The following is a 27,938-nucleotide window of genomic DNA, read 5'->3' as shown; positions in this document are numbered from 1 at the left end:
CAGAAGCAGCAGACAACCCTACCCAAGAGGCTAAGACAGAGCCTGAAATATCGCATGGTGAACCAGCGGAGAGCAGTTCACCATCAGCGAAAACAGCCCCATCACCTACATCGCTTCCAGAGGGACCAAGCCCAAGTCCATAGTCTAAGGAGGAACTGGTGTCTCCAGCCTCAAGGGAACAGTTCCAGACTGAGCAGGAAGCAGATGACAGCCTTCAGAAAGCGTGGGCAGTGGCACGGAGCACCCCACCGCCTCTCAGCTCTTCTAACCGATTCTGGTTTGTTGTAGAACAAGGACTTTTATAGAAGGAGACTTTTTCTGGTGGACACCAGGAAGACTAGCATCCTCAAAAACACTTGGTAGTTCCAACTAAGTACCGGGAAAAGCTCTGAAGCTTAGCCCATGATCATGCCAGTGGCAAAGCTGGGTGAACAGAACCAAAGACCGGTTGGAGAAGTCCTTCCACTGGGAGGGGATGGGCAAGGACGTTGCCAATCACCGGTCTTGTGAGGTGTGCCAAAGAGTGGGAAAGCCCCAAGAGCAGGTCAAAGCCCCTCTCCAGCCACTCCTCATAATTGAGGTCCCATTTCAGCAAGTAGCAGTGGATATTCTGGGTCCTTTCTCAAAAAAGACCCCCAGAGGAAAGCAGTACTTACTGACTTTTGTGGACTTTGCTACCCAATGGCCGGAAGCAGTAGCTCTAAGCAACACCAGGGCTAAAACTGTGTGCCAGGCCCTAACAGACATTTTTGCCAGGGTAAGTTGGCCCTCCGACATCCTTACAGATTCAGGAACTAATTTCATGGCAGGGACCATGAAAGATCTGTGGGAAGCTTATGGGGTGAATCACTTGGTTGCCACCCCTTACCACCATCAAACCAATGGCCTGGTGGAGAGGTTTAATGGAACTTTGGGGACCATGATACGTAAATTCATAAATGAACACTCCAATGATTGGGGCCTAGTGTTGCAGCAGTTGCTTTTAGCTTACAGGGCTGTACCACATCCCAGTTCAGGGTTTTCACCGTTTGAACTTGTGTATGGCCACGAAGTTAGGGGGCCATTACAGTTGGTGAAGCAGCAATGGGAGGGGTTTACGCCCTCTCCAGGAACTAACATTCTAGACTTTGTAAGCAACCCACAAAGCACCGTCCGACACTCTAAAGGATGCTCAGGAAGAGCAAAAGGCCTGGTATGATAAACATACCAGAGAGCGTTCCTTCAAAGTAGGAGACCAGGTTATGGTCTTGAAGGCACAACAGGCCCATAAGATGGAGGCGTCATGGCAAGGGCCATTCACAGTCCAAGCTGTTTACTATCTCATAGCATTTCTCACTTCCTCCCTAAAGCCTAAAGAGTGCCATGTTAATTCTCTCAAGCCCTTTTATTCCAGAGACTTAAAAGTTTGATAGTTTAAAGCCCAGGGAGAAGATGACGCTGAGTGGCCTGAAGGTGTCTACTATGAAGGAAAAAGTGACAGTGGCGTGGAAGAGGTGAACCTCTCCACAACCTTGGAATGTCTGCAGCAGCAACAGATCAAGAAGCTGTGCACTAGCTTCATCCCATTGTTCTCAGTCACCCCAGGATGGACTGAATGGGCATACCATTCCATTGACACAGGTAATGCTCACCCAATTAGAACCCCATTCTACTGGGTGTCTCCTCATGCCCAAACTGCTATAGAACGGGAGATCCAAAACATGCTACAGATGGGTATAATCTGCTCCTCTACCAGTGCATGGGCATCTCCAGTGGTTCTGGTATTCAAACCAGATGGGGAAATACGCTTTTGCCTGGACTACGGTAAGCTAAATGCGGTAACTCGTCCCGACAACTATCCGCCACGCACCAATGAGCCATTGGAGAAATTGGGACATGCCCAGTTCACCTCTACAATAGACTTAACCAAGGAGTACTGGAAAGTACCACTAGATGAACCTGCCAAAGAAAGGTCAGCATTCATCACCCATGCAGGGGTGTATGAATTTAATGTGCTTCCTTTCGGGCTGCGAAATGCACCCGTCACCTTCCAAAGACTTGTGGTTGATCTCCTAGCAGCATTGGGAGAATATGCAGTTGCCTACCTCGATGATGTGGCCATTTTTTCTGATTCTCTTTTCTATCATAAGCATTTACTTCATGACAACTAGTAAAAGCAATACCAATGTTTTATTTAAGCAGTTATAGATTAGGAATTTTTTTCAAATAATAAATGCTGCTTAATTAATGATGTCTGATAAAGTAACTTTCCCAAACCTTTTACTTTTATTTCCACTTGTTCTGCCAGGTTTGAGGTTTACTGTATATCAGTGTCTAAATGTTCTGTTTTTAAAACAAACGTAAAGACTGTGTTATCACATAGATCTGGAAAAAAATTGCACTAATTTTTAAACTCTGGTTTTATTCTTTCTCTGGAAAATATTATTTTATATTAACATAAAGATTATTAAAATGAATTCAGTGGTCTCTTTATTTTAAGTCCTGCATTTGGTAGTCCTTTATACCATAAATTCTTTGGGATAGGTGCCGTGTCTATCCTTTACTTTGTACAGTGTCCTGATCAGCACCTTTGGGTGCTGTCACAATTACTGCGCCTAAAATGTTTGTAGCTTACAAGCTATAGATTTGTTTAAATCAACCTTGAGCTTCTCATTCTTGCCATCAAAGTCTCTCCTGCAAAGCAGCTGTTCATATCAATGATGGAGAATCAAAATGCTGCATCTGCCTCAGTGAAGCGTATATAGCACTTAAGTGCTTAGTTTATTGCCTTTTAAAAAAAAAGACACAAAAAGGGAGGGAATCCTTCCAAAAAACGTTTTTCCTTGTGAAAAGATCTGTGAATACATCTTCTGTGCCATATAAGGAAGACACTGGACCAGATCATGTCTGCTACTGCTTCTGTTAGCCCCAAGGCCACCCCAAGCTCCAGACTTTACATGCTGATTATGGAATTGTCAAGAGCCTCCAAACTCTTCTCAATGCAATCTTCTGAGGAGAGAGGGAGGGAAGAGCACTGCTCGGAGTGATAAGCAATGAAGCACTCTCTTACTGACACCAGCTAGAATGGCAGGCATTTTGAAGCCCGGATCAGGTACTGCTGACTGACACCTGAGCACTGATTGGTCACTAGACACCGGCCCATCAGGAGCCGATGTGTACCTTTCTATACTAGCACCTAATATTGGAGTGCTCTGTGCCCTCATCCACTACACCTACCACGCAACCAGCTAATGTTGAGGGAAACACTCCTAGAACTGACTTCCTTGGTACCAGAAAGATTCACGGTATTGCGTGACTTGGAAGTAACCAAACAACCAGAGTCACCATTGCTGGGCATTGTAAAGAAATTCCTAGTACCGGTGCCGTCTGCCCGTATCAGCCATCTCACTTCCTGCACAGGACACTTCAGGATCCTCTAGAACTCCAAGAAGGATGGCTTATCCTATGAAGGAAATGTATTTTCTCCTCCTCTGCATCACAGCAAAGTGGAGACATGTTGCCCGTGTACTTACCACACTCTCCTGGCTATGATCCAAATTACTCCAACAGTGAGTTCAAAGGATACTTTTTCAGAAGAGGACATAAGGAGATGCATGACGAGCCCCTCTCCTGTTAATCTCCGTGGCCAACAATACCAAACTTGTCCAATTCATTCATGGCCATTTCGGCAGCGACACCTCTCGATGACGTCACTTGTCGGCGGTAAGAAGCGGCGAGAGATGTCGCCGCCAAAATACCGGAGAAATTCGGCAGCAACGCCTCTCAATGATGCAGTTGTCAGCAGCAAGCAGCGTCATCGAGAGGCATTGCCCCCGAAATGCCGCAGAAATTTGGCGGCATTTTGGTGGATGCCTGACTGCCTGCCAGGACGCGGGCACATTTAGATGCCCCCACAGGTGCCGCGGTGGGGACCCCTGGTTTAGGCTCTCCTTATGTCATTATCACTATTATTCAATAAATAACTTTTACGGTTAAGTTGGTTGCTTCTCTCTCTCTCTCTCTCTCTCTCTCCCTCTGAACTTTGCTCTTATATGTTTTTTGGTTCCCCAGTTACTCTGCAGCAACGCTTCTTTTACCTAAGCTGAAGATCCCTGCAGCGCCCAACAATACTGTGGGTTTGCTGATCGAATGGGTTACTACTAGTACAATTGTAACATGAAAGTGGGGATAGAGATGTGCTGAACCTGTGGCATATAAGGGATGCAGCTTGAATGTGCTGTTTGGCCCAGCCTATAGAGCCCACGGGCATATAAGGGGGCGGTGATCAGCTTGAAAGTGTTGATTGACCTGGTCCGCTGAGACTTGCTCTGTTAATTGTGTGTTCATCTGGTTCTGGGGCTGGAGGAGCCCAGCCCTGGGGAACCTAGGTCCTACAGGAGAGCTCCATTGGGAGGGCACTTGCAGCAGGGAGAAGTAGAGCTCCATATGAAAACACAAGTGACACAAGCAGCACACTGATAGATTTACAGACCACCACACTCCCCACCCCCTGAAGAGTAACCGGGCAAATCTGATAATAGGAGGCAATTGTCTTCTATAACACCGAATTCTGTCTAGCGATTTCAGCTGCTTTGCCCTTTATGCACTTGGCTATGGAACACACAGGACATGCAGGACACAAGTGCATCCCAAAGGGATGCTGCTTTTTAAAAGAATTTGATCTCGTCTATGGGATGCATACGCACCACCAGAAGTGGAATATACATGGGCAACATATTTTAAAGAACCACAATTACTAAAGTAAGTAACAGTTCTTTCCCAGCATGCATTTCACCCACTCAAATTTCTTGGCTTCTTCCCTATAGCCCCTCTTTCGGTAGAGCTTGCTGACACTGAGCACTTTTCATCCAAGGGGCAGTGTGTTCCTCTGGAAACTGCCAGATAGTCAAAGCTGTGGTTTCTAGTCTTCATCCTGACAGCTGACTCTCTGACCTAGGCAAAAAGAACAGGAGTACTTGTGGCACTTTTGAGACTAACAAATTTATTTTAGCATAAGCTTTTGTGGGCTACAGCCCACTTCGAATGCTGTATTTTCCACTCCATAAATCTGATGCAGTGGGCTGTAGTCCACAAAAGCTTATGCTCAAATAAATTTGTTAGTCTCTAAGGTGCCACAAGTACTCCTGTTCTTTTTGCAGATACAGACTAACCCGGCTGCTACTCTGAAACCTGACCTAGGCAAGGGATTCATCTCTGTGTCTGTGTCCTTGTCTGTGAAAAGGAAACAAGGATCCTTGTCCACCCTTTGTAAAGCACTGAGATCAAGGGATAAAAAGCATTTTCAGTGTTACGTTTTCAGGAGAGATTTGAAAGATGACTGAAATTTAGTTCTCTCAATGAGCACTGTTAACAGAAAAGATGATGCAAACAAATAAGAAGCTGAACAGAAAGGATGGACCTGAGAAGAATGTGCATGATAGCTCAATGTCTTGCTTGTTTTTGTTGCATCCCATCCCTTGTATACATCAAAGAAAACTAAAAGAGCTGGATAACTGTATTGAGCAGCAATCAACCCTCCCTCCCTCCCTCCACAGTGACTATATACAGTTCAGTGAGCAGTAGCCACTGCACCTAGCCAGGATTCCAGTATGTTTTTCGTGTGGTTCAGCCATCTTTGCTTTAAAACAGAAAAAGCTGCTGTTTAAAATTTATACACCAGGTATGATTTCAAACCTAAACCAGCCAAACAACCAGGCTCCTGGAAAGCTCCTCCTTAAGAATTCTTTCCCCCAAGACATTTCAGAGTTAGACCAAAAAAATCATTAAAGTATCATTTCCACACATCGTTCTCACTCTCACATGCACAGCATTGGTGGGGAGAGGGAACTCACCCCGTACGCAAAATAAAAGAGGCTGAACCACATATACTCTAAAGTGAAAAATTTCACACACTGACTGAGAGCAGGCCCAGAAAATTGCAGCCTCAAAAATTAAAGAATCAGAAAGTTACACCTCCAAAAGATGGGTGTAATGATCGAAGTTCTGAAGTAGTCTTGAAGGTATAGCTGTTGATAGCATGCCAGCTGTTCTGTACAATAGAGTAACAAATGCTCAATACATAAGTATAACGTGTTTTACTGGAATTAAGTTAGCTGCTCTTGAAATGCTGGACTGAAACAACAGCTATTTACCATGTGTGTGACACCAAAAAAGTCTCCCTGGTCCCTCCCGTCTGTTGCTGGTTTAGTAATTTCCACTCTCAGTTCCTTCTATCCTACTCATTTCTAATTCGCCCTTCAGAATAGTATCTGGCGGTGGACTCTGGCCAGGGTGCCATTTAGTGAAGTGCCTTATGGTGCAGGCAGGGGGAACCTAGGGGCTATGTGCAGAGAGGGGTGTAGTTCAGGGTGCAGGAAGGGGGAGTAGCTAGGGGCTGCATGCTGAGAGTGGGGTATCTCAGGGTGCAGGTGAGGAGGTTAACAAGGGTCTGTGCATGAGGAGGGGTGTAGTTCAGGGTGTAGAGAGGGAGTACCTAGGGGCTATGTGCAGAAAGAGGTTAGTTCAAGGTGCAGGCAGGGGGTCACTCAGGTTGTAGGAAGGGGCTGTAGCTCAGGGTGCAGGCAAGAGGGAGCTGGGGCTGTGTTCTGGGAGGGGTATAGTTCAGGGTGCAAGCAGGAGGGGTAGCTAGGGCTCTGTGCAGGCAAGGGAGTTGCTCAGATTGCAGGAAGGGGCTGTGTTCTGGGAGGGGTGTAGCTCAGGGTGCAGGTGAGGGTAGCTAGGGGCTGTGTAGCTCAGTGTGCAGGAAGGAGGTAGCTAGGCACTGTCTGCCAGAAGGGGTGTAGCTAGGGTGCATGAAGAAGCTGTGGCTGAGGACCTGGGGGCGATGTTGCTGCAGGGCTGGCTGGGCGCTCAGTCCAGAGTTGGCACAGTGAGGGCACCTTCGCTGGACAGGGGCTGGGTTGAGGGGGTGTACTCTGCCTGCCCTGAGTACATGATGGGCAGGGGGAAAGGGACACCCTGACCTAGGGTGACCAGATGTCCCAATTTTATAGAGACAGTCCCGATTTTTGGGTTTTTATTTTATATAGGCTCATATTACCCCCCCAACACCTGTCCCGATTTTTCACACTTGCTGTTTGGTCACCCTATCCTGACCTCATGCCCCCACTTGGCTTTGCACAGCAGTTCAGGAGGCAGGGTCCTGATCCCAATCAGTTCAGCCAGCAGCAGCTCCACGGGGGAGATGGGGAGGGGCAGCATGGTGGCAGTGGAGCGGGGGGATGGGGGGGAGGAGAGGTAGCATTCCTGTCCTGGGGCAAACTTCATCCAAATGTGGTATGAAATACCCTCTCCCAGCACACACCCCTAGCTAGACCTGCCTGCCTACACCCCCTCCCGGCACACACCCCTAGCTACTCCTTGCCTACCTGCACCTCCTCCCGGCACACATCCCTAGCTACTCCCCATCTACCTGCTGAGCTGCCCCCTGCCTGCACACAGCCCCTAGCTACCCTTTTCCCTACATGCTAAGCTACAACCCTCTCAGCACCCTCAGCCAAATCCCTCCCAGCACACAACCCCTAGCTACCACCTGCCTGTATCTGAGCTACATCCCTCCCAGTACACAGTCCCTGGCTATGGCATGCCTGGACCCTGAGCGACTCCCCTGCTCACAGCTCCTAGCTACCCCGTGCCTTCACCCTGCGCACACACAGCCCCTAACAACACCTCTCCCTGCACCCTGAGCAGTTTTCAAGCTCTTTGAACTGAGCCCTCACCCGCTTTGCATTATAATTTTTGGTTGCCCCCCAGGCATTAGCAGCAAGAAACCTACAGTGTGCAAGTGCCTAAGTTGGCCCTGGAATCATGGTTAAAGTAGCTCCCCCAAAATCTGACATGCTCCCTGCCCCAGCCAGTGACATCTCTCTCCAGTGAATTAGAATCTTGAAAATCCACACACTGACCTGGTCAAAAGTGTATTGATTAAAGCCTGTAGCCAATGGCACTTTAGGATATTAGGGTTTCGTACTCCCCCACATAACTGCCCTTACCTGGTCATTACTTTCTGCTTTTGGTAACTCAACCAACTCTGTAGTCATACAAGGCCAATGATTTCTGAGCCGTATGTTACTGTGTCTTTTGCTCTTTACACAACCCATAAAATGAAGGTGTCATACAGGCAGGGTGCGGCCCAGATAACGCTGGTTACTAACACTATCCAACCTGCCAGGCGTAGCTGCATATACTGTAGGCTTCTAGGGGCATCTGCAACACAACACAGCGAGCACCACTAGAGGGGGCCGAACTATTTAAAGGGATACCATGCTAGTCCTATGTCTGACACATGCTTGTTAGTTTAGGTTTCCATTTTCCTCAGCTAGGCCAATAGGAGCGCTGGAGAGGCAGTCCCTGGGCGGGAGCAGAGTGCCTTGGCAAGCACTTGAGCGGCAGCCTCCAGCTGCCATAAAACATGAAGTGTGTCCAAAGCTCAAGTGAAAGGTCACTGAACTGTATCAGTAAATGGATCATTGCACGTGCTGGAATATGGATTCCGTGTGACACCATTCCACCTCCCAGACTGCAAAGAGGTCTCTATACATTGCAGTAGGAGGGGAAGGGATGTGTGTGAGGGAGAGCGAACGGATGTCATCTGCTTTTTTATCTTGCTCAAGCCCCACAGGTTCTAGAAGCATAATAACCCTGCTGTCCCATTTTTCAAGCAGTCACATAGACCACTGTTGGAGCATGCTAGTCACCCACTAAGCATGTCTGGAGGCTGTAGGGCTAGCCCCCTGCCAGCAGGACAGAACCATAGAAATGTAGACCTGGAATCATCAAGTCCAACTCCCTGCACTCTGGACCATCCCTGACTGGTGTTTGTCCAATCTGTTCTTAAATACCTTCAGTGATAGGGCTTCCACAACCTCCTTTTGAAGTCTCTTCTGCCTCTTAACTACCCTCATAGTTAGACAGATTGTTTCCTACTATTTAACCTAACTCTCCCTTGCTATAGATTAAATCCATTACATCTTGTCCTGCCTTCAGTGGACATGGAGAGTAGCCCTAAACAGATGTGAAACCTGTTATCAGGTCTTGTCTCAAGAATAACATGCCCAGCTTTAATCTTGCCTCCCATGTCAGGGTCATTTTTGTTGCTCTCCTCTGGACCATTTCTCCTGGTTGTCCACATCTTTTCTAAGGTGTGGTGTCCAGCTTTGGACACAGTACGTCAGTGGAGGACTCACCAGTGCTGAGCAGAGAGGGACAGTTACCTCCCATGCAGACATGCCAAACCTACCAAAAATAAAAAATAAAATAAAATAAAACCACCACAGAAATTAGGTTTGTTTTTGGCTTAATTAGCTTCTGAGTTGCTCGTTGGCTACTTTTTGGTTTGTAGCTTGTTTGGCTTGTTGCTTCTTTTTTTGATCGGCTCCAGGCAGGCAAGGGCAAGGGAGGGGCAAGGAAGGGAGAGAGTCAGGAGTGCCCAGCAGGCCCACCACCATCCCAGACTGCATGCTGGAGGGGTGGGGGGGATCTAGTCACATTGTGTGTTGGGCTTCTCAGGGATTGGCTTGTTTTGAAATGGGAGTAGATTGATTTTTGTCTTATTGTGAAAGTTGCGGTGCTTATTTACCGCGTGAAAGTTGGCAACTGTGCTGCCATGTCTTACATACCATGCACCTGTTCGTACACTCCAGAATGATATGAGCCTTTTTCGCACCTGCATCACGTTGTTGACTCCTATTCAATTTGTGCTTCCCTATAATCCCCAGATCCTTTTCAAACAGGTCTACTGTCTAGCAAATGAGTCCCCATTTTGTACTTGTGTGTTTGATTTTTTTTTTTGCCTTCCTAAATGAAGTACTGCTCATTTGTGTTCAGTTTCATCATATTGATTTCAGACCATTTCTCCAATTTGAGCTACCTACCATCACTGCTGCTGAGGGAGAATTGCCTGCTAACAGCTGCACTTCAAGGACCTTCCATGAGGTGCTGGGACAGAAAGCGCATTCGTGACTTGAGAGGTATTGACTCCAGGGCAGGGACATAAAGATTTTGATGGGGTGGCATATGGGCTGGTGGGGACTTGTGGAGGAAGGAGGAGAGACTTTTATCCAGGTGATGTCACATATGTTAGCACTGTTTTTAGAAGGCTACTCTCATTAGAACAGCGGCACATCACTGGCTAGCTGGGTTTTTTCCGTTTGTTTTTAAATTTTTTTCTCATTCCTAACGCTCCATGGTCAAGACTGCTGAACTCCATGTTCTTCCTGCTCTTTTGGTTGCGGGAGTTGGGATGTGTGTGCATGTGCACAAAGTGCTTCCTGCAAGGAGTTGTGCGTATCCTTAACCGCCACTGGAAAGGAACATTAATAATCATTAGGCTTCTCTCCATGCGCTGTTATTCCCCCTATGATCCCCACTCCTTTTTTTCTCCCAGGGACGTGGAAGCTAAAGAGGAATTTTTTAAATGCGTATGACCTGTTCACAGACAATGTGTAATGTGTAGCAATTAGACTAGATTTGTCACCTCCAGTAACTTCATGAGCAAGGTGGCGATGCGAGCCACACACTGGAAAACAAGAGCATGTCCCTGCATGGTTCTGTTGAATATAATTATGGTGAGAGTATAAAAAAGATTCAGTGACTGGAAAAGAGCATTTGATGAAGCCCAAAAGCAGACACTGTATTTTACCTGTGCAATGTTTCATGCCTCTTCCCCTCTCCCCACCACCACCAAAAAAATCCAGTGTCCTCTGTAATGTACAGGTATAAAGCTTATTTTCAAAGAGGGGCAGGATGGTCTTGTTAAGACACTTGATTTGGCCTCGGGAAATCTGGGTTTGGGTCACCGGTCTGCTACAGACGCCCTGTGTGACCTTGGGCAAGTAATCTGTAAACACAGGTAATAGTTTATTTCTGGTACTTTTTTTCTGTCCCTTTTGGATGGACTCTCTGACTCAGTGCCTAGCAGAATGAGGCCCTGATCGCAAGTGTGACTACAATACAGTTAATGAGGTTGATGATGATGATGTCATTTATGCATTTGTACAGCGTTTGGTACGTCTTCCTGAGTTGTCTGCCCTGTAGTCAGTAAATTAATGCATGTATTTCATTGCTTACTAGCTTTGGCAATATAGTTCCTGTAACTTATTATTGTCACCCCTTTTTTTAACCTGAGAGGTTAGCCAGTTAACAGGGGGGCCTTGAGGGGTGTTTCCATTTGGAGGAGAAATTGATCAGGCAGGGCTGTTTTTATATATATACAATCCTGTTTATTTGTAAAAATGTGTAAACTCCTGTTCCCTTGACTGCAGGATGATCATACAACAGGGCCGCCCAGAGGATTCAGGGGGCCTGGGGCAAAGCAATTTTGGGGGCCCCTTCCATAAAAAAAAGTTGCAATACTATATTCTCATGGGGGCTCCTGCGGGGCCTGGGGCAAATTGCCCCACTTTTTCTCCCCCCCTCCCCACGGGCAGCCCTGGGAAAAATAAACATTTTTAAACCTTCCGTATCTCAGCACAAACCCAGTTTTGAGAAAACTTCTTTATAGGGTATCACGGGATCTCAGCATCAGCTAGTGCTAAAAGGCACTACAGCTCATTAAAAGGGCTGGACAAATATTTACCGTCAAAACTTTTTTTCGATCAAAAACTAGGGGTTTTTTAAAAGCAAAAAAATCACGGACAATGTCTGCTTTCCTTCAAAATTTGTTGTGGTTTTTTTAATTGAAAAGCTGAAATTAGTCTGCCAAAACCTGAACATGTTCTGGGGTTTCAGAAGTGCGTGTCCACATGTTTGCTGCGTGCTGTGTTTGATTGTTTAAAGAAACAATCAAAAAATTCTGCTTAAAAAAAATCTAAAACTTTTGAACCACCTCGGCTTGTGACCAAATGCCTGAGCCCATCCAGTCAGAGATTTTTCCAGGTTTCTGATACTCTGCTGGCTTCCTCGACTCATATCTGTCTCCATGACTTTGGGTTCATTTAGCTTAGAACATAAGATCATAAGAATGCCCATACTGGGTCAGACCAAAGGTCCATCCGGCCCAGTATCCTGTCTTCTGACAGCGGCCAATGCCAGGTGCCCCAGAGGGAGTGAACCTAACCAGTAATGATCAAGTGATCTCTCTCCTGCCGTCATCTGCACCTTCTGACAAACAGAGGCTAGGAACACCATTCTTTATCCATCCCGGCTAATAGCCATTAATGGACTTAACCTCATGCATTTATCAGTTTCCTAAGACTGGCTCCATGGGATCCCTCACAAACTGGAGAATGTTACCGTGGGTTTGTCTTTAGTATAGTTTATGTACATACTCCACGAACTGAGCATTTGCGCTTGTTCCAGAATCTGGGATGAGCCTATGTTGTGAAAACTGAAATGCTCAAAATAGCACATGCATGTGAATGGGCACAGGGTGGTAAAATTAAATTAACCCAGACGTTCTCAAACTGGGGGTCGGGACCCCTCAGAGAGTCATGAGGTTATTACTGGGGGTTGCAAGCTGTCAGCCTCCACCTCAAACCCTGCTTTGCCTCCAGCATTTATAATAGTGTTAACTATATTAAAAAGTGTTTTTAATTTATAAGGGGGGGGGGGTCGCACTCAGAGGTTTGCTATGTGAAAGGCGTCACCAGTACAAAAGTTTGAGAACCACTGAATTAACCCCTCTGGAGCCGCAGGGGATGGGGATCTCCCTTGGTAGGGTTGGGCAGGATATTGCTCTTCTCATGTGATCCCTCCCCCAGTGGCTAATTTTAAATGAAGCTACCTTCCCCTGACGTGAATCTCCCTATGGCACTGAAATTAAATATAGACTATAATTTGGCATTTGAGAAGTGAAAGGGATGGTAGCCCTAATGGAAAAGCTAACAGCTTGGCTCTTCTGCAAGCCTCAAACTGCTGAAGGTGCTTTAGGGCAGGGAAGGCTGTGCCTCCCAAACAGCCTGGCCCTGCCCCCTTTCTGACCGCACCCACCTGCCCCCCGACTGCCCGCCCCCTCAGAATCTCCAACCCATCCTGCTCCTTGCCCCTCACCCTCCCCCAGAAACCCCCCCCAACCACCACCCCAGGACCCCACCCCTGCTCCCTGTCCCCTGACTGCCCTGATCCCTATCCACCCCCTGCTGACTCCTGACAGACCCCGGAACACCCACAATCCAACCCCCCCCGTTCCCTGTCCCCTGACCGCCCCCCCAACCTCTGCCCCCTCCCTGTCCCCAGGACTCCCTGCCCCTTAGCCAACCCCACGGGCTCTGGCCCCTTACCCCTGGTTCCCCCCTCACCCAGAGCCTCAGCGCTTCCAGGAGCATCCCTTGACAGCAGCAGCGTGGCTCCGGCGGGGCCCCTGAGCTCCACCTGGCTTAGAGCTGAGTGGTCAGGGGGCAGGGCTGCGAGCTCCAGCCGAGCGGAGGGAGCTCAGCTCCCGCTGGAGCTCGCAGCCCTGCCCCCTTACCATGTGGTTCTGAGCAGGGCGGAGCTCAGGGGCCCCGCCAGAGCCATGTTGCCACTGTCAAGAGACGCTGCTAGATGCGCTGAGGCTCCAGGAGAGGGGCAGAGACGGGATTGGGTCAGGCTGGGGCTGGAGCCTCAGCCATTCTTGTGAGGGCCACTGCGGAGCCTGGGGCCTGGGCAAATTGCCCCACTTGCCCCCCCGCCCCCGGGCGGCCCTGTCATACAAGTAGTTTCCTTGCTTATAATTCCAAGGCTTCCTTATAGCCAGCACACTGCCCGAAAAAGCGCTCTTGCCTTTCTCTTAGGGCGACTACTAGGTGATTCTCTGGCTGTCTCGTTTGTCTTCTGGTCCTCGCCCCTTGCTTTCTAGCTGCCTCTGACTGGTACTGACATATAGACACACACAACTCCTCCCAGTGAATCCCCAGCTGCCACATTTGCATTCAGTCTAGTTTGGGGCAGTGATGTTTATCAGTCTCCAGGGGGGCCTCAACCAAAACAATGGAAACCATTGAACCAAAGAGCCATTTAACTATGCCCTCATATAGCCTGAATGACATGTAGCTGTTATGATAATCAGCTTCAGCAAAGTCTGGGACTGCCCTAGAGCTAAGGCACTGCTGTTAGCCACCCAACCTCTAGTTTAACATTATATTTAATACTATAAGTGCATAGCAAAAAGTGCAGTTCTGATTCTCCCTGATAAAATGCTGAACAATGACAAGTACATCAAAAGATCCAAGTATCAGGGGGTAGCCGTGTTAGTCTGTATCCACAAAAACAACCAGGAGTCTGGTGGCACCTTAAAGACTAACAGATTTAGTTGGGCACAAGCTTTCATGGGTAAAAAAACCTCTTCAGAAGTGGGTTTTTTATCCATGAAAGCTTATGCCCAACTAAATCTGTTAGTCTTTAAGGTGCCACCGGACTCCTTGTTATAAAAGAATCCAGATACTCGTGATGTGTTTACAGTTTTATGTTAGGAAACTTGTAAAATATAACCACAACTATCTAACAAACTGAAAATGAACTAGACCTAAAATAATCTGTTAAAATGTGTACAGCTGATTCATAGCCCTGGACCACACTCTGAATAATAGATGATGCTGAGGTCCAGTGCACTCTCCCAGGTGGCATAAATATGCAAATATACAATAACCACTTTCTACAATGGCTGTAAAATCAAAATCAGATTGGGGTATGTGCACCTCTGTGGTGCCTTAGGGTAGGGGTGGGGCATTTTATGAGGAGAAGTGAGGGGAAGGGCAACATTCCCCCTCATCGTACACGTTTTGTACGCCTCCTCAGTCACTCTGTAGAACAACTCTGAGCAGCACAGTAACTCCTTCTCTTGTGGGGAGGGGAAGGGCGGAAAGCAGGGCTAGCTAATGATAACCCAGCAGACACAAGAGAACAAGTGCTGCAGAGAGTGATATAGGGGAAAGCCTAAATAGGCCAAGATCCATGGGAACTGGCTTGCTTTCCGTGGAGCTCCATCTTATGCTTGAACTATTGTCAACTCGCCCTTGACTGCTCTGCTCTGCCACCAGTCTTGTTTCCCGGAGGGCAGAATATGGTGGAATGGCATCTTAAAAAGGACACCCACCATTCAGGGCTCACTGCTCCTCTTCATGAAGGGGAATGTTTGGCCCCCAACATACAAACAGGCTTTTTTTATTTAAATAGCAGAAGTGCTCTTTGTGCATGTTAACTAAAAGCTGTCATACAGCCAAAGACAATGTTGTTTGAGAAAGAACATAAGAATGGCTGTACCAATGCCAGGTGCCCCAGAGAGAGTGAACCTAACAGGTAATGATCAAGTGGTCTCTTTCCTGCTGCCAATCTCCACCCTCTGACAAACAGAGACTAGGGACACCATTCCTTATCCATCCTGGCTAATAGCCATTAATGGACTTAACCTCCATGAATTTATCCAGTTCTCTTTTAAACACTGTTATAGTCCTAGTCTTCACAACCTCCTCAGGCAAGGAGTTCCACAAGTTGACTGTGCACTGGGTGAAGAAGAACTTCCTTTTATTTGTTTTAAACCTGCTGCCCATTAATTTCATTTTGTGGCCTCTAGTTCTTATATTATGGGAACAAGTAAATAATTTTTCCTTATTCACTTTTTCCACATCACTCATGGTCTTATATACCTCTATAATATCCCCCCTTAGTCTTCTCTTTTTCAAGCTGAAAAGTTCTAGCCTCTTTAATCTCTCCTCATATGGGACCCATTCCAAATCCCTAATCATTTTAGTTGCCCCTCTCTGAACCTTTTCTAATGCCAGTATATCTTTTTTGAGATAAGGAGACCACATCTCTACACAGTATTCAAGATGTGGGTGTGCCATGGATTTATATAATGGCAATAAGATATTCTCCGTATTATTCTTTATCCCCCATGATGACTCCAAGATCTTTTTCCTGATTAGTTTTAGCTGATTTAGTCCTCATCATATTGCATGTATAGTTGAGGTTATTTTCCCCAATGTGCATTACTTTACATTTATCCACATTAAATGTCATTTGCCATTTTGTTGCCCAGTCACCTAGGTTTGTGAGATCTTTTTGAAGTTCTTCATAGTCTGCTTTGGTCTTAATTATCTTGAGCAGTTTAGCGTCATCTGCAAATGATGAAAGCTAGGAAAGAAATGACTTAGAGGGTTTTATACATAAATATGATGTGGGGGGAGGTAGTATTGAGAAAAGTTGACAGGAAGTAGGATCATACGGTCCAGCCATTGGACTGGGACTCAAGACACATGGGTGCAATGCCCTGCACTGCTAATATCTTCCTCTGTGGCCTTCAGCAGGTCACTTAGTCTCTCTCTTCTGCTCAGTTCCCCATCACTAAAATGGGGATCAGAATATTCTCCCTCTGTCTATTTTGTTTGTTTGAACTGTTAGTTCTCCAGAGCAGGGACTTTGGGGTGTTATAGTCCCAAATGGACTTGGGGCCTCCTGTATTACAAACTGTTATTAACAGTTTTTACATTGTGATTATCTAGAAAGGGAACAAAATGCCCCCAAAGCTGTTATTCCAGAGTCAAAATGCATTTCCTAAGTCTTTGTGTGGCATTGCCATTGAACTTCCCACGAGTTACATTTTGGGCTGAGAGCTTGTCATGCATTTAGCTACTGGCAACATTAAGAAATGTGAAGAACCTGGCTAAGGACTTAAGATTCTGACACCTAAGGGTAGTTCTTCAGGGTCAGTCTGTAGGCACATCAGCTCTCCATCTGCCAGCAGCTAGGCTGCCAACAGCATCAGATTGTGTTTGTTTGTTTCTCTGGAAGCAATCATGACTGGGACTGGGTGACTCCGTCTGGCAGCAATCCAAACCTGCACACCTTCTGTAACGGTCTCACCACATCTCCTCCAACAGTGAGCCAAATTTAAACCGTGGAATGATGTGGCTTGCTTTGTCTATGCGATGAGAGTAGCCAATAAAGAGGCCCCAGCTGGCATGGGCCATACAAAGCATCAACAGCTGGGGAGAAAAAAAGATGCACTAAACGGGGACAACAGCGAGCAGGCCAAGCAAAAGCAGAAATAGCTTGTGGCAGAGTAAGGCAGAGATCTGTTACAGGTAAACATGGCTACCATCCTCAGTTATCCTTCACATCGATAATGAAATGTTCATGTAGGATGCATGTACAAGATAAAATACAGAGAGACATCTTTCTAATGCAACGAGGGGTATATGTCATGTTCTTTGCTCACTAAATGAATATATACTTACAATGTTTAAAGACTCTCTAGGATACTCATGTACTGTCCAGCTAAGAGAGACAGACTGGAGCACACATATTATGTGGTGCATAATGAGAATTATGGGGGGGGCGGTTAGGGCCTTAGTGCCTCAGGATTGGAAACCAACCCTCGAATGGAGGGGAGAGGTACAGAAATGTTCCAGTGGGTGAGAGGCCTAGGCTGGAGGGCAGAATCCTAATGCAACTGAATAGCCTCACGGTTGCTAACAGCCCAGTGCGTGTTGTAAGCAACGTAGAAATCAGGGCTTGGAGTGTCAGCAGTGAGAAAGGGCCCTAACGTCTTAAATGAAGGCTCAGTGTGGTTTATTCTATGTAACCAGTGAGGGCGTGTCTACAGTGGAAACTGACCTCAGCATGCTCTGTCCCTCAGGGCATAGACTCATAGACTCATAGACTCTAGGACTGGAAGGGACCTCGAGAGGTCATCGAGTCCAGTCCCCTGCCCTCATGGCAGGACCAAATACTGTCTAGACCATCCCTGATAGACATTTATCTAACCTACTCTTAAATATCTCCAGAGATGGAGATTCCACAACTTCCCTAGGCAATCTATTCCAGTGTTTAACTACCCTGACAGTTAGGAACTTTTTCCTAATGTCCAACCTAAATCTCCCTTGCTGCAGTTTAAGCCCATTGCTTCTTGTTCTATCATTGGAGGCTAAGGTGAACAAGTTTTCTCCCTCCTCCTGATGACACCCTTTTAGATACCTGAAAACTGCTATCATGTCCCCTCTCAGTCTTCTCTTTTCCAAACTAAACAAACCCAATTCCTTCAGCCTTCCTTCATAGCTCATGTTCTCAAGACCTTTAATCATTCTTGTTGCTCTTCTCTGGACCCTCTCCAATTTCTCCACATCTTTCTTGAAATGCGGTGCCCAGAACTGGACACAATACTCCAGTTGAGGCCTAACCAGTGCAGAGTAAAGCGGAAGAATGACTTCTCGTGTCTTGTTTACAACACACCTGTTAATGCATCCCAGAATCACGTTTGCTTTTTTTGCAACAGTATCACACTGTTGACTCATATTAAGCTTGTGGTCCACTATGACCCCTAGATCTCTTTCTGCCATACTCCTTCCTAGACAGTCTCCTCCCATTCTGTATGTGTGAAACTGATTGTTCCTTCCTAAGTGGAGCACTTTGCATTTATCTTTATTGAACTTCATCCTGTTTACCTCAGACCATTTCTCCAACTTGTCCAGATCATTTTGAATTTTGACCCTGTCCTCCAAAGCAGTTGCAATCCCTCCCAGTTTGGTATCATCTGCAAACTTAATAAGCGTACTTTCTATGCCAACATCTAAATCGTTGATGAAGATATTGAACAGAACCGGTCCCAAAACAGAACCCTGCGGAACCCCACTTGTTATACCTTTCCAGCAGGATTGGGAGCCATTAACAACTACTCTCTGAGTACGGTTATCCAGCCAGTTATGCACCCACCTTATAGTAGCCCCATCTAAATTGTACTTTCCTAGCTTATCTATAAGAATATCATGCGAGACTGTATCAAATGCCTTACTGAAGTCTAGATATATCACATCCACCGCTTCTCCCTTATCCACAAGGCTCGTTATCCTATCAAAGAATGTTATCAGATTAGTTTGACATGATTTGTTCTTTACAAATCCATGCTGGCTATTCCCTATCACCTTACCACCTTCCAAGTGTTTGCAGATGATTTCTTTGATTACCTGCTCCATTATCTTCCCTGGCACAGAAGTTAAACTAACTGGTCTGTAGTTTCCTGGGTTGTTTTTATTTCCCTTTTTATAGATGGGCACTATATTTGCCCCCTTCCAGTCTTCTGGAATCTCCCCTGTCTCCCATGATTTCCCAAAGATAATAGCTAGAGGCTCAGATACCTCTTCTATTAACTCCTTCAGTATTCTAGGATGCATTTCATCAGGCCCTGGTGACTTGCAGGCATCTAACTTTTCTAAGTGATTTTTTACTTGCTCTTTGCTTATTTTCTCTTCTAAATCTACCCTCTTCCCGTAAGCATTCACTATACTAGACATTCCTTCAGACTTCTCAGTGAAGACCGAAACAAAGAAGTCATTAAGCATCTCTGCCATTTCCAAGTCTCCCGTTACTGTTACCCCCTCCTCATTGAGCAGTGGGCCTACCCTGTCCTTAGTCTTCCTCTTGCTTCGAATGTATTGATAAAAAGTCTTCTTGTTTCCCTTTATTCCCATAGCTAGTTTGAGTTCATTTTGTGCCTTTGCTTTTCTAATCTTGCCTCTGCATTCCTGTGTTATTTGCCTATATTCATCCTTCGTGATCTGCCCTAGTTTCCATTTTTTATATGATGCCTTTTTATTTTGTAGGTCACGCAAGATCTCAAGGGTAAGCCAAGGTGGTCTTTTGCCACATTTTCTATCTTTCCTAACCATTGGAATAACTTGCTTTTGGGCCCTTAATAGCGTCCCTTTGAAAAACTGCCAACTTTCCTCAGTTGTTTTTCCCCTCAGTCTTAATTCCCATGGGACCTTGCCTATCAGCTCTCTGAGCTTACCAAAATCCGCCTTCCTGAAATCCATTGTCTCTATTCTGCTGTACTCCCTTCTACCCTTACTTAGAATTGCAAATTCTATGATTTCATGATCACTTTCACCCAAGCTTCCTTCTACTTTCAAATTCTCAACAAGTTCCTCCCTATTTGTTAAAATCAAGTCTAGAACAGCTTCCCCCCTAGTAGCTTTTTCAACTTTCTGAAATAAAAAGTTGTCTGCAATGCAGTCCAGGAACTTATTGGATAGTCTGTGCCCCGCGGTGTTATTGTCCCAACATATATCTGGATAGTTGAAGTCCCCCATCACCACCAAATCTTGGGCTTTGGATGATTTTGTTAGTTGTTTGAAAAAAGCCTCATCCACCTCTTCCGCCTGATTAGGTGGCCTGTAGTAGACTCCCAGCACGACATCACCTGTGTTTTTTACCCCTTTTAGCCTAACCCAGAGACTCTCCACCCTTCCATCTCCTATGTCCATCTCCACCTCAGTCCAAGTGTGTACATTTTTAATATATAAGGCAACACCTCCTCCCTTTTTCCCCTGTCTATCCTTCCTGAGCAAACTATACCCATCCACACCAACATTCCAGTCGTGTGTATTATCCCACCAAGTTTCAGTAATGCCAATAATGTCATAGTTGTATTTGTTTATTAGCACTTCCAGTTCTTCCTGCTTATTACCCATACTTCTTGCATTTGTATAAAGGCATCTAAGATACTGGTTTGATTTTGCCTCCCAGCTTTGCCCTGACCCTCCTTCCTCTCTGCCATTATAGCCCGTGCTCCCTCCTGCTTCCAACCCATCTCCCAGGTCTTGTTCCCCACTTTCCTTTGGGCTTTGCTCACCTGTCCCCGTCGAACCTAGTTTAAAGCCCTCCTTACCAGGTTAGCCAGTCTGTGCGCGAATAAGGCCTTTCCTCTCTTCGAAAGGTGAACGCCATCTGTTCCTAGCAGTCCTTCCTCAAGTAGCATCCCGTGGTCGAGGAAGCCAAAGCCCTCCTGGCGACACCATCTTCGCAGCCAGGCATTCACCTCCACAATGCATCTGTCTCTGCCCGGACCCCTACCTTCAACAGGAAGAATCAAAGAGAATACCACCTGCGCTCCAAACTCCTTAACCCGTACTCCCAGAGCCCTGTAGTCACTCTTGATCTGCTCAGCATCACACCTCGCAGTATCATTTGTGCCCACATGGATGAGTAGCATGGGATAGTAGTCAGAAGGCCGGATAATCCTCGACAAAGCCTCTGTAACGTCTCGGATACTGGCCCCTGGCAGGCAGCATACCTCCCGGGATGAACGGTCAGGGCGACAGATGGGTGTCTCCGTCCCCCTCAGCAGAGAGTCTCCAACCACCACTACCCTACGTTTCTTATCAGTGGTGGCAGCAGACCTCCCAGCCTTAGGGGTATGAGGCTTCACCCCCTTAACTGTTGGGGGTGATTTCTTCTCTCCTGTATCTTTTACCACAACAGGAGGGTTCGCAGCAGTGGTGGAGCACTGCCCGCTGCTAGAAGTAACCAGCTGGCTGTGTCCACCCTGAGCCTCCTCCTCCACTGGTGTGTCAGGTACACCCTGAGGCATCTCCTCTTCCACTGCAGTGTCAGTAGTCCCTTCAACTGGGACAGCACCATCAGCTGTCTCCACATGGATACTGTCCAGGAATTGCTCATGGACATAGATGTTCCTCAGCCAGGCCACCTCCTCCTGTAGCTCTCCCACCTGCTGCCTGAGATATTCCACCAGTAGGCACCTTTCACATTGGATGCCACCCCCAGCATGGATATCAGTAAGTGGAAATTGCAAATTACAGTCTTTGCAAGCCCACACCAGAATCTGGGTAAAAGCATCCATGCTTTGGTGCTCTGTCTGGCTACAGGCGCAGGTGGAGGAGACAGAAGCAGTGCTGGCACAGGTGTTACGGGTCCTCCTCACCATTTTAAGCCTCCCTCTGTCAAAGTCTCAAATTCCTGTCTACAGCTCTCTGTCCGCTCCTCTTTGCTGTGAGCAGAAAGGTTTTCGATGTGGCTCAGGTTATGGGTTCAAGGGACCAATGGGTCACAGATGAGACCAACAAGGGACCCCCCCTCCCTTCCTACTCCCCTTCCAAACTCCCTTGCAAAACTCCCTGTTAGCAGCTCCTGGTCACTAAGCTCCCTGGTTGCTTGTGCACAGCTTTATAAAGCCCTGGCCTGAGTGAATGCCCCGCCCACTGGTTAAGGCTCAGCCAATTACCAGAGGCTTCTAGCTTTCAAAACTTCCTAGTAGCTCCACCTCCAACTGCCAGCTACAGCACACGGTCCTTCAAACAAACCAACCAAACAGACTGACAAACACAAGCTCAGCACACAGCAAGTAACCCCCAAACACACACACAAACCTAAACACTGCAGACAGTCACTTACCCCACAGATGCTGTCTGTGCTCCTCCTTCACCTGAAACATGAAACATCCACCCCCAAGAGACATAGATATGCTGCCCTAACCCCAGTGTAGACAGTGCTAGGTCAGTGGAAGAGTTCATTGATTGACCTCACTGCTGCCTCCTGGGGAGGTGGATTAATTGAACTGCTTGCTGAACCCCTTACGTCGACGTAGTGAGTGTCTACACTGAAGTGCTGCACCAGCGTTTGAAGTGTAGACAGACCCTAAGGCAATATCTGCATATCAGGCTAGAGGTGTAAATCCGCCTGGTGGCAGCATAGCCATGCTAGTTCTGATCATGCAAGCACACTGAAAATAGAGGGTAGCCACCTCACAAGGGACTAGCTGCCCAACTGTGTGCCAGGTGTCTGGCAGGTACATTCCTGAGCTGCTAGGACTTCTGCCGGGAATTCCCAAAGAGATTGTATTAGCCCAAACTCTTTCAAATAGAAAGGCTGTGCTAAGCCTTACAGCATACATTTGGGGGACGGAGAGGGAGGGGATGTAAGCAGAGAGCATGGAGCAAGTGGTAAAAGATGTGAGAGCCACTCAGTGTAATAGAGGCCCATAAGCATCGCGTCTCCTTCTGGCACCTTCTGGGAATTAGTTCTCTAGCCATCAGAGCACCCTCTGCAGGCAGGTGTCCTGCTTTCACCAGGGCACTCGTTTCCCTTACGGATCCAGTGCCCCTTGCACACCAGGGCCCTACCCCCTGGCAGTATATCCCTCAGTATCTGGGTCTTCCCTCACAGGGGAACCCCCACTGCCACCCGCTATCCCCACCTCAGTCGTAGGCTTCTGCCAGTCACCAACTAGCCCCCGCTCCCTGGGGCAGACTGCAGTATAAGCCACTCACCACAGGCAAGGTTGGGTTTGGTCCTGCTGCCTCTATCTATAATGGAGCTGCCCCTCGGTAGCCTTAGTACCCTTGAGTGGGCCCTTCCTTCGACCTGTAGCCTGGGGCTCTGCTAGGCTGGAGCTCCCCAGCTCCCTGGCCCTTCCCCAGCACTGCTCAGCCCTTGGTACCTTCCTCAGCTCCCCAGGCAGCCTGGTCCCTCCCTCTCCAAAGGCTAGAGAGAGAGGCTGTCTGCACCTGACTCACTGCCCTCTTATAAAGGCCAGCTGAGCCCTGATTGGGGCATGGCCACACCTGAGGCTACTTCCCCCAATCAGCCTGGGAGCTACTTACTCCAGCAACAGCTCTCCCCTGGGCTGTTTTAAACCCTCCCAGGCAGCAGCGGGTGATCACCCCACTACAAGGTCTCACTCAGTTGGCCTTGACCAGCGGACGGATCCATGAGTAGAATCTTGCTTCACAATATAAAGAAGAGAGTTAATGTTCTATCTAGAAATGTGTTAGTTCAGACCCTCTGGTGCCATAAAGCAACCTTAGAGCCAGCTAGCTTGACTAGAGAGGGACTCCTCTGCCCTTGAAGAATCCCCGGGTGCTAGAGAGTCAGATGTTCGCTCTTCATTGTGAACATTCTGGTTTTAGCCAGACACTGGACTTTATTTGAAATTGTTCAGTAGATACTTAGCCATGGCTGCAGTAAGAGTGGAAGAGCAATCTGAACAGGAGCATAAGTGATATGCATGAAAAAAATCTGAAATGCTAACAGAGCCATCACAGAACAGGCTTCTATGCAAGATACTAATTATGTGGATGTTGGGAGTCGAGGGGAGGAAAATGCCTTGCTAAGCAATTATCGAATAAGAGCCCTGGAATGGAGGGGTGTTGTTACCCCAGACTTTGATCAAGCTAATTGTCAGCATATTGTGCGCATTCAGCCACTATGAATTAATAAAATAGCACACCATCTAGTTGAGGGTTTATATGAAGAAGCAGGACTTCTGGAAGCAAGGTCAAATGCTAGTTGCAAACTTGCAGTTCCTGCTAATCAGAGTGGGAGGAGGGGAGAAAAGAGTTAACAAATTGAGACTGAAAGAAAATAAGTGGATGGAGACCTTGAGTTTGAGTGTGTTTTATATAGAAGCTTATTATGGCTAAGATTGTTGTGAATGGTTTGTTGATAAGTAGTTTACTGAAGTTAGGAGAGGTGACGACCCAGTAGGAGTCACTATAAGCTATGTGTTGTATAAAAGGTAGCTATAAAAAGACTAGGTCATAGAGTGTACTTCGGAACAGTTCTCTGAAGCTATTCTGAGAGAAATTCCTCACATCATACTCTCCGGCGGGGAAGAGACTGGCCATCACAGACATGCTGCTAGTTGCTCAATACCAGCTCAGATTCTAGGAAATTATGTGGGATGTTCTAAACCTATTGCCTGTGTGTGAGTATGTTACCGAAATGTCGGGTCCGCCTAGCTGAGAGCCAATGACAGCCAGACAGGGATAAGGAAAGGTTGCTTTATTCTGCAGAAGAAAGGAGAGTTCTGTACCTTGGTACAAAAAAACTCTACTCCATACAAAAACCAAGAATCTTTTATACACACTCACACACAGGCCTTGGTCGTGTTAGCATTTGATTGGTGGTTAGCAAACCCTGCACTTCTGCAATCTGCTCAGCAAAAACCGGCTTAGGATCAGCTTCAACTGCCTCAAGACCGATAAGGGAAGACAGTTCAAAAGTTCAGGCTACTGTGTCCGTGAGGCATCCAATTTCCCCTCATGGTTGCCAGCTATCATAAAGCTACTAGCTGTTCGGGGATCACGGCTGACTGTCACAAGTGTGCTTACATCTAATAAATTGTGATTTTAGGTAAGAGCACTCTTACTCGTATCAATTTTTCATCAGCCTGAAGTGCTGTGTTCCCGCTGATTTATTCCTGACACCGCCTGGAGTGAAACAGTTACATTATCACTTCTTTGGGTTCTGAAGGCCCTGGGTAACATAGGATATGTTCTTTGTGCTCAAGGTGAAATTAAACAAATGCACAGTGAAGTACATCAGCCGTGAGTGAAACAAGCAGCGGAGAAAAGGCCTGGAGCCATAGAGAAGGCTTGCAAAATAAACTGGAAGAAACCTGCAAATAGACAACCTGCTGGAGATTACTTTGCACATAACCTAACCTCATCTCCAGTATCACTCTCCTTCTCTCGCACTGCTCCAGCAAACATTTGTAATTGTGTGTTTGTTAATCTATGGTGTGGCCCAATCCCGCCCCCCAGGGAAATGTAAGTTAGAGAACATGAAGGTACGAGCAGAACACGTGGTTCTATGACTGGCTCCAGCAGACGTTCCCCCTTTATGCTGAGGGGAGGTATAATAGACGAAGCTGCAGTGAGCGCTTCCGTGGTGCAGATTCATTGAACTTCAGAGGCTTCGACTTTCTTAGGGGGGATGTTGCTGGGACCTTTGTTTGCACCCTCAGGCTGGGTATACATGGGTAGAAATCCTTGGAAAGCCCTCCCTGCTTGGCAAAATGATTACATGGAAAAATGATGTACATTTAATTCCTTCAGAGGCTGGGGGTGGGTTCGCTTTGAGAAGGGACTCAGAAAAATCTTGTTTTCTAATGTAAGCAGAGTAAATGGATCTTAACTGTAGTCACGCCTATGCTTTTACTGTACCACTCTCACCATACCAAAGAAGCAGCAGAGGAAATGTAATAGGAGAATAACTGACAAAGGGTAAGTAGCCCATTTCCCCTCACATACACCTGGTTTCTAGATTCCAGCCTATCTTCTGCTTCATCCCCAAAGTTGGGCAGGGTGCTACGGAATGGCTGCTAACTGCCTGTCATCAGCGCTGGCTGTGCTTTGGGGGGGATTGTGTGTGTAAGACTCTTTGGGATCCTTGGGGCTGAAAGGTGCTAGATCAGTGTGTGGTGGTGGGGTTGTCGTAGACTAGCACTAGGCCTCTCTTTAACCTACTCTTGCCCCCTCAGCGGTCTTTGTGAAGTTGCCAAATAAACTCAGAAATACACACACTCTATCTGAGTTTCAGACCAAATCCTCCAATGAAAGCAATAGTCTCTTCTTGTGTCATTAATGCCATCATTAAGGAGCCCATCCAAATCGCCATCAGCACTACATTGCATCCATCATAATTGTATTAACTATTTTTCCTCACAAGCCTCCCATCTGGTTCAGGAGTAGGCTGATGAGGTTTTAGAGCAGAATAAATGGGAAAAGAACAATGCAACTTGACTGGGGAAGAAAAATGTCCTGAACTCTAATGCCATTCCACTGACTCCTTGGGTTTTCAGCAGGTGGTTGGGCAGGGGTTAGGGGGAACTGGTGAAAATGGCTGGCTTCATGAACCCCCATTCACAGAAATATGACCCTATTTCAGGAAGCCGTGAGCAACCTTATGAGAGAAAACAGGCACATAAAAGTATTCATACACACAAATGAACTAAGCATCTACTATTGCAAGTGCAGGATAAATGGTCTTTTCATGTAGGCACAGTAGTGGGAGCTAGGAGATATGGAATCTACAGCTGTATACGTAGCTTCTTAGATAGGAGATCTAGAGAAGGGAAAAGTGCTTTTTGTGTTCAGTGGGTTTTGTGTACAGTTCCAGCACTCAGGTTTCAGAGAAGCATCTGTATTAGTCTGTATACGCAAAAAGAACAGGAGTACTTGTGGCACCTTAGAGACTAACAAATTTATTTGAGCATAAGCTTTCATGGGCTACAGCCCACTTCATTGGATGCATAGAATGGAACATATAAGAAGAGTATATATCAGATGCATAGAATGGAACATATAAGCACTGGGACTCTAGTAGGGGATTTTTCTGGATGGTAGGGTTATACTCATGTTGCTGTTAGTGTAAGGCTTTCAGTGAAACAGTTAGAAAGATCTGTTAGATGTGCATTGCATTTTGTCATGGGTGCTCAGAACCTGGGCTTGGAGCTCTCTTATCTTGTTAGAACAACTCTGAGTAAACAAATTAGCTATATAAATAACAATACAAACAAGTGCTCTTTATTAACTTAAAAATGTCAGTTATTGGAACTTTTTTGCAGAAAGTTATCTTTAAATTTGGAAAAAAATATAATTAACTCCTTTTACTCTTAGAATTTCTTGAGGAATCACTTTTCAGGAATGATAGGGCCAAAATCCAACATTGCTCAACAAATACTTTTAAACTACTCTTGAAAATACTATCCACGTTGCAAACTAAGGGATGTAACTGCTCTTTAGCTACACTGAGCCTCAGCCAGCCAACAAAATAGCTGACACTCTGAAGTATTTCTAAAGCACCTAAACACCATAAAATAAACACCAAAAATAAAATTAAGAACCACTCTAAATTTGCCTATGAAACGTCCAGCTAGCCTTCGTTCAACTACACTAAACCAACCCCATCAGCAACCTGGCTGTTCCAACTGGAATAGTCCGTATGTTAATACTCTGCCCTAGTTCCCTGCCTTGCCCACCATCTAAAGGCCATGTGGTTTCTCAGCCACTCTCAGGGCAGCTGGTACTATATAAGTAGTACTGTTATATAGGTTAGGAATTCAAATCCCAAGGTGGGCAGGTTTTAAAAATGTATTAGTATTAACTTTTTTAAAGATTCAGGAGTTCTCTCTCAGCACAAAAACTTCAGGCAGGAGAGGGGGATTGATTTCTCATCAAAGATCACAGTGGGTGAGAGAACAATGGTGGCTGGCAAGATTCAGAGGCAGCAGGATGCATCTAAAACTGGTGGATATTTTTTCAGTAAAAAAACGTCTTTTTGATAAAAAAAAAAATCCTGCAGAAATGTGTCAATCTCGGTTGAAACTTTTCATTTTTCAAAGAAATTTCATTTTTTTAATTTTGTGTTGGTAGGGAAAATACCACTTTCTCTCCTGTCTTTTAGTTCTCCCTACTCCTCATCAAAAACTGAGAGAAAAGCTAGTGTTT

General features: G+C 46.4%; 1 protein-coding gene across 1 annotated transcript in view; it reads left to right on the top strand.

Moving 5' to 3' along the window:
* Nucleotides 1-27,938, top strand: part of HOOK1 (hook microtubule tethering protein 1) — a 194,895-nt gene that overhangs the window by 109,358 nt on the left and 57,599 nt on the right. The window lies entirely within an intron of this gene.

This window comes from Gopherus flavomarginatus, chromosome 7, assembly GCF_025201925.1.
Source record: "Gopherus flavomarginatus isolate rGopFla2 chromosome 7, rGopFla2.mat.asm, whole genome shotgun sequence".
In the NCBI taxonomy this organism is placed as follows: domain Eukaryota; kingdom Metazoa; phylum Chordata; order Testudines; family Testudinidae; genus Gopherus; species Gopherus flavomarginatus.
The sequence above is the reverse complement of the archived record's forward strand: the minus strand, read 5'-3'. Positions and strand labels throughout refer to the sequence as shown.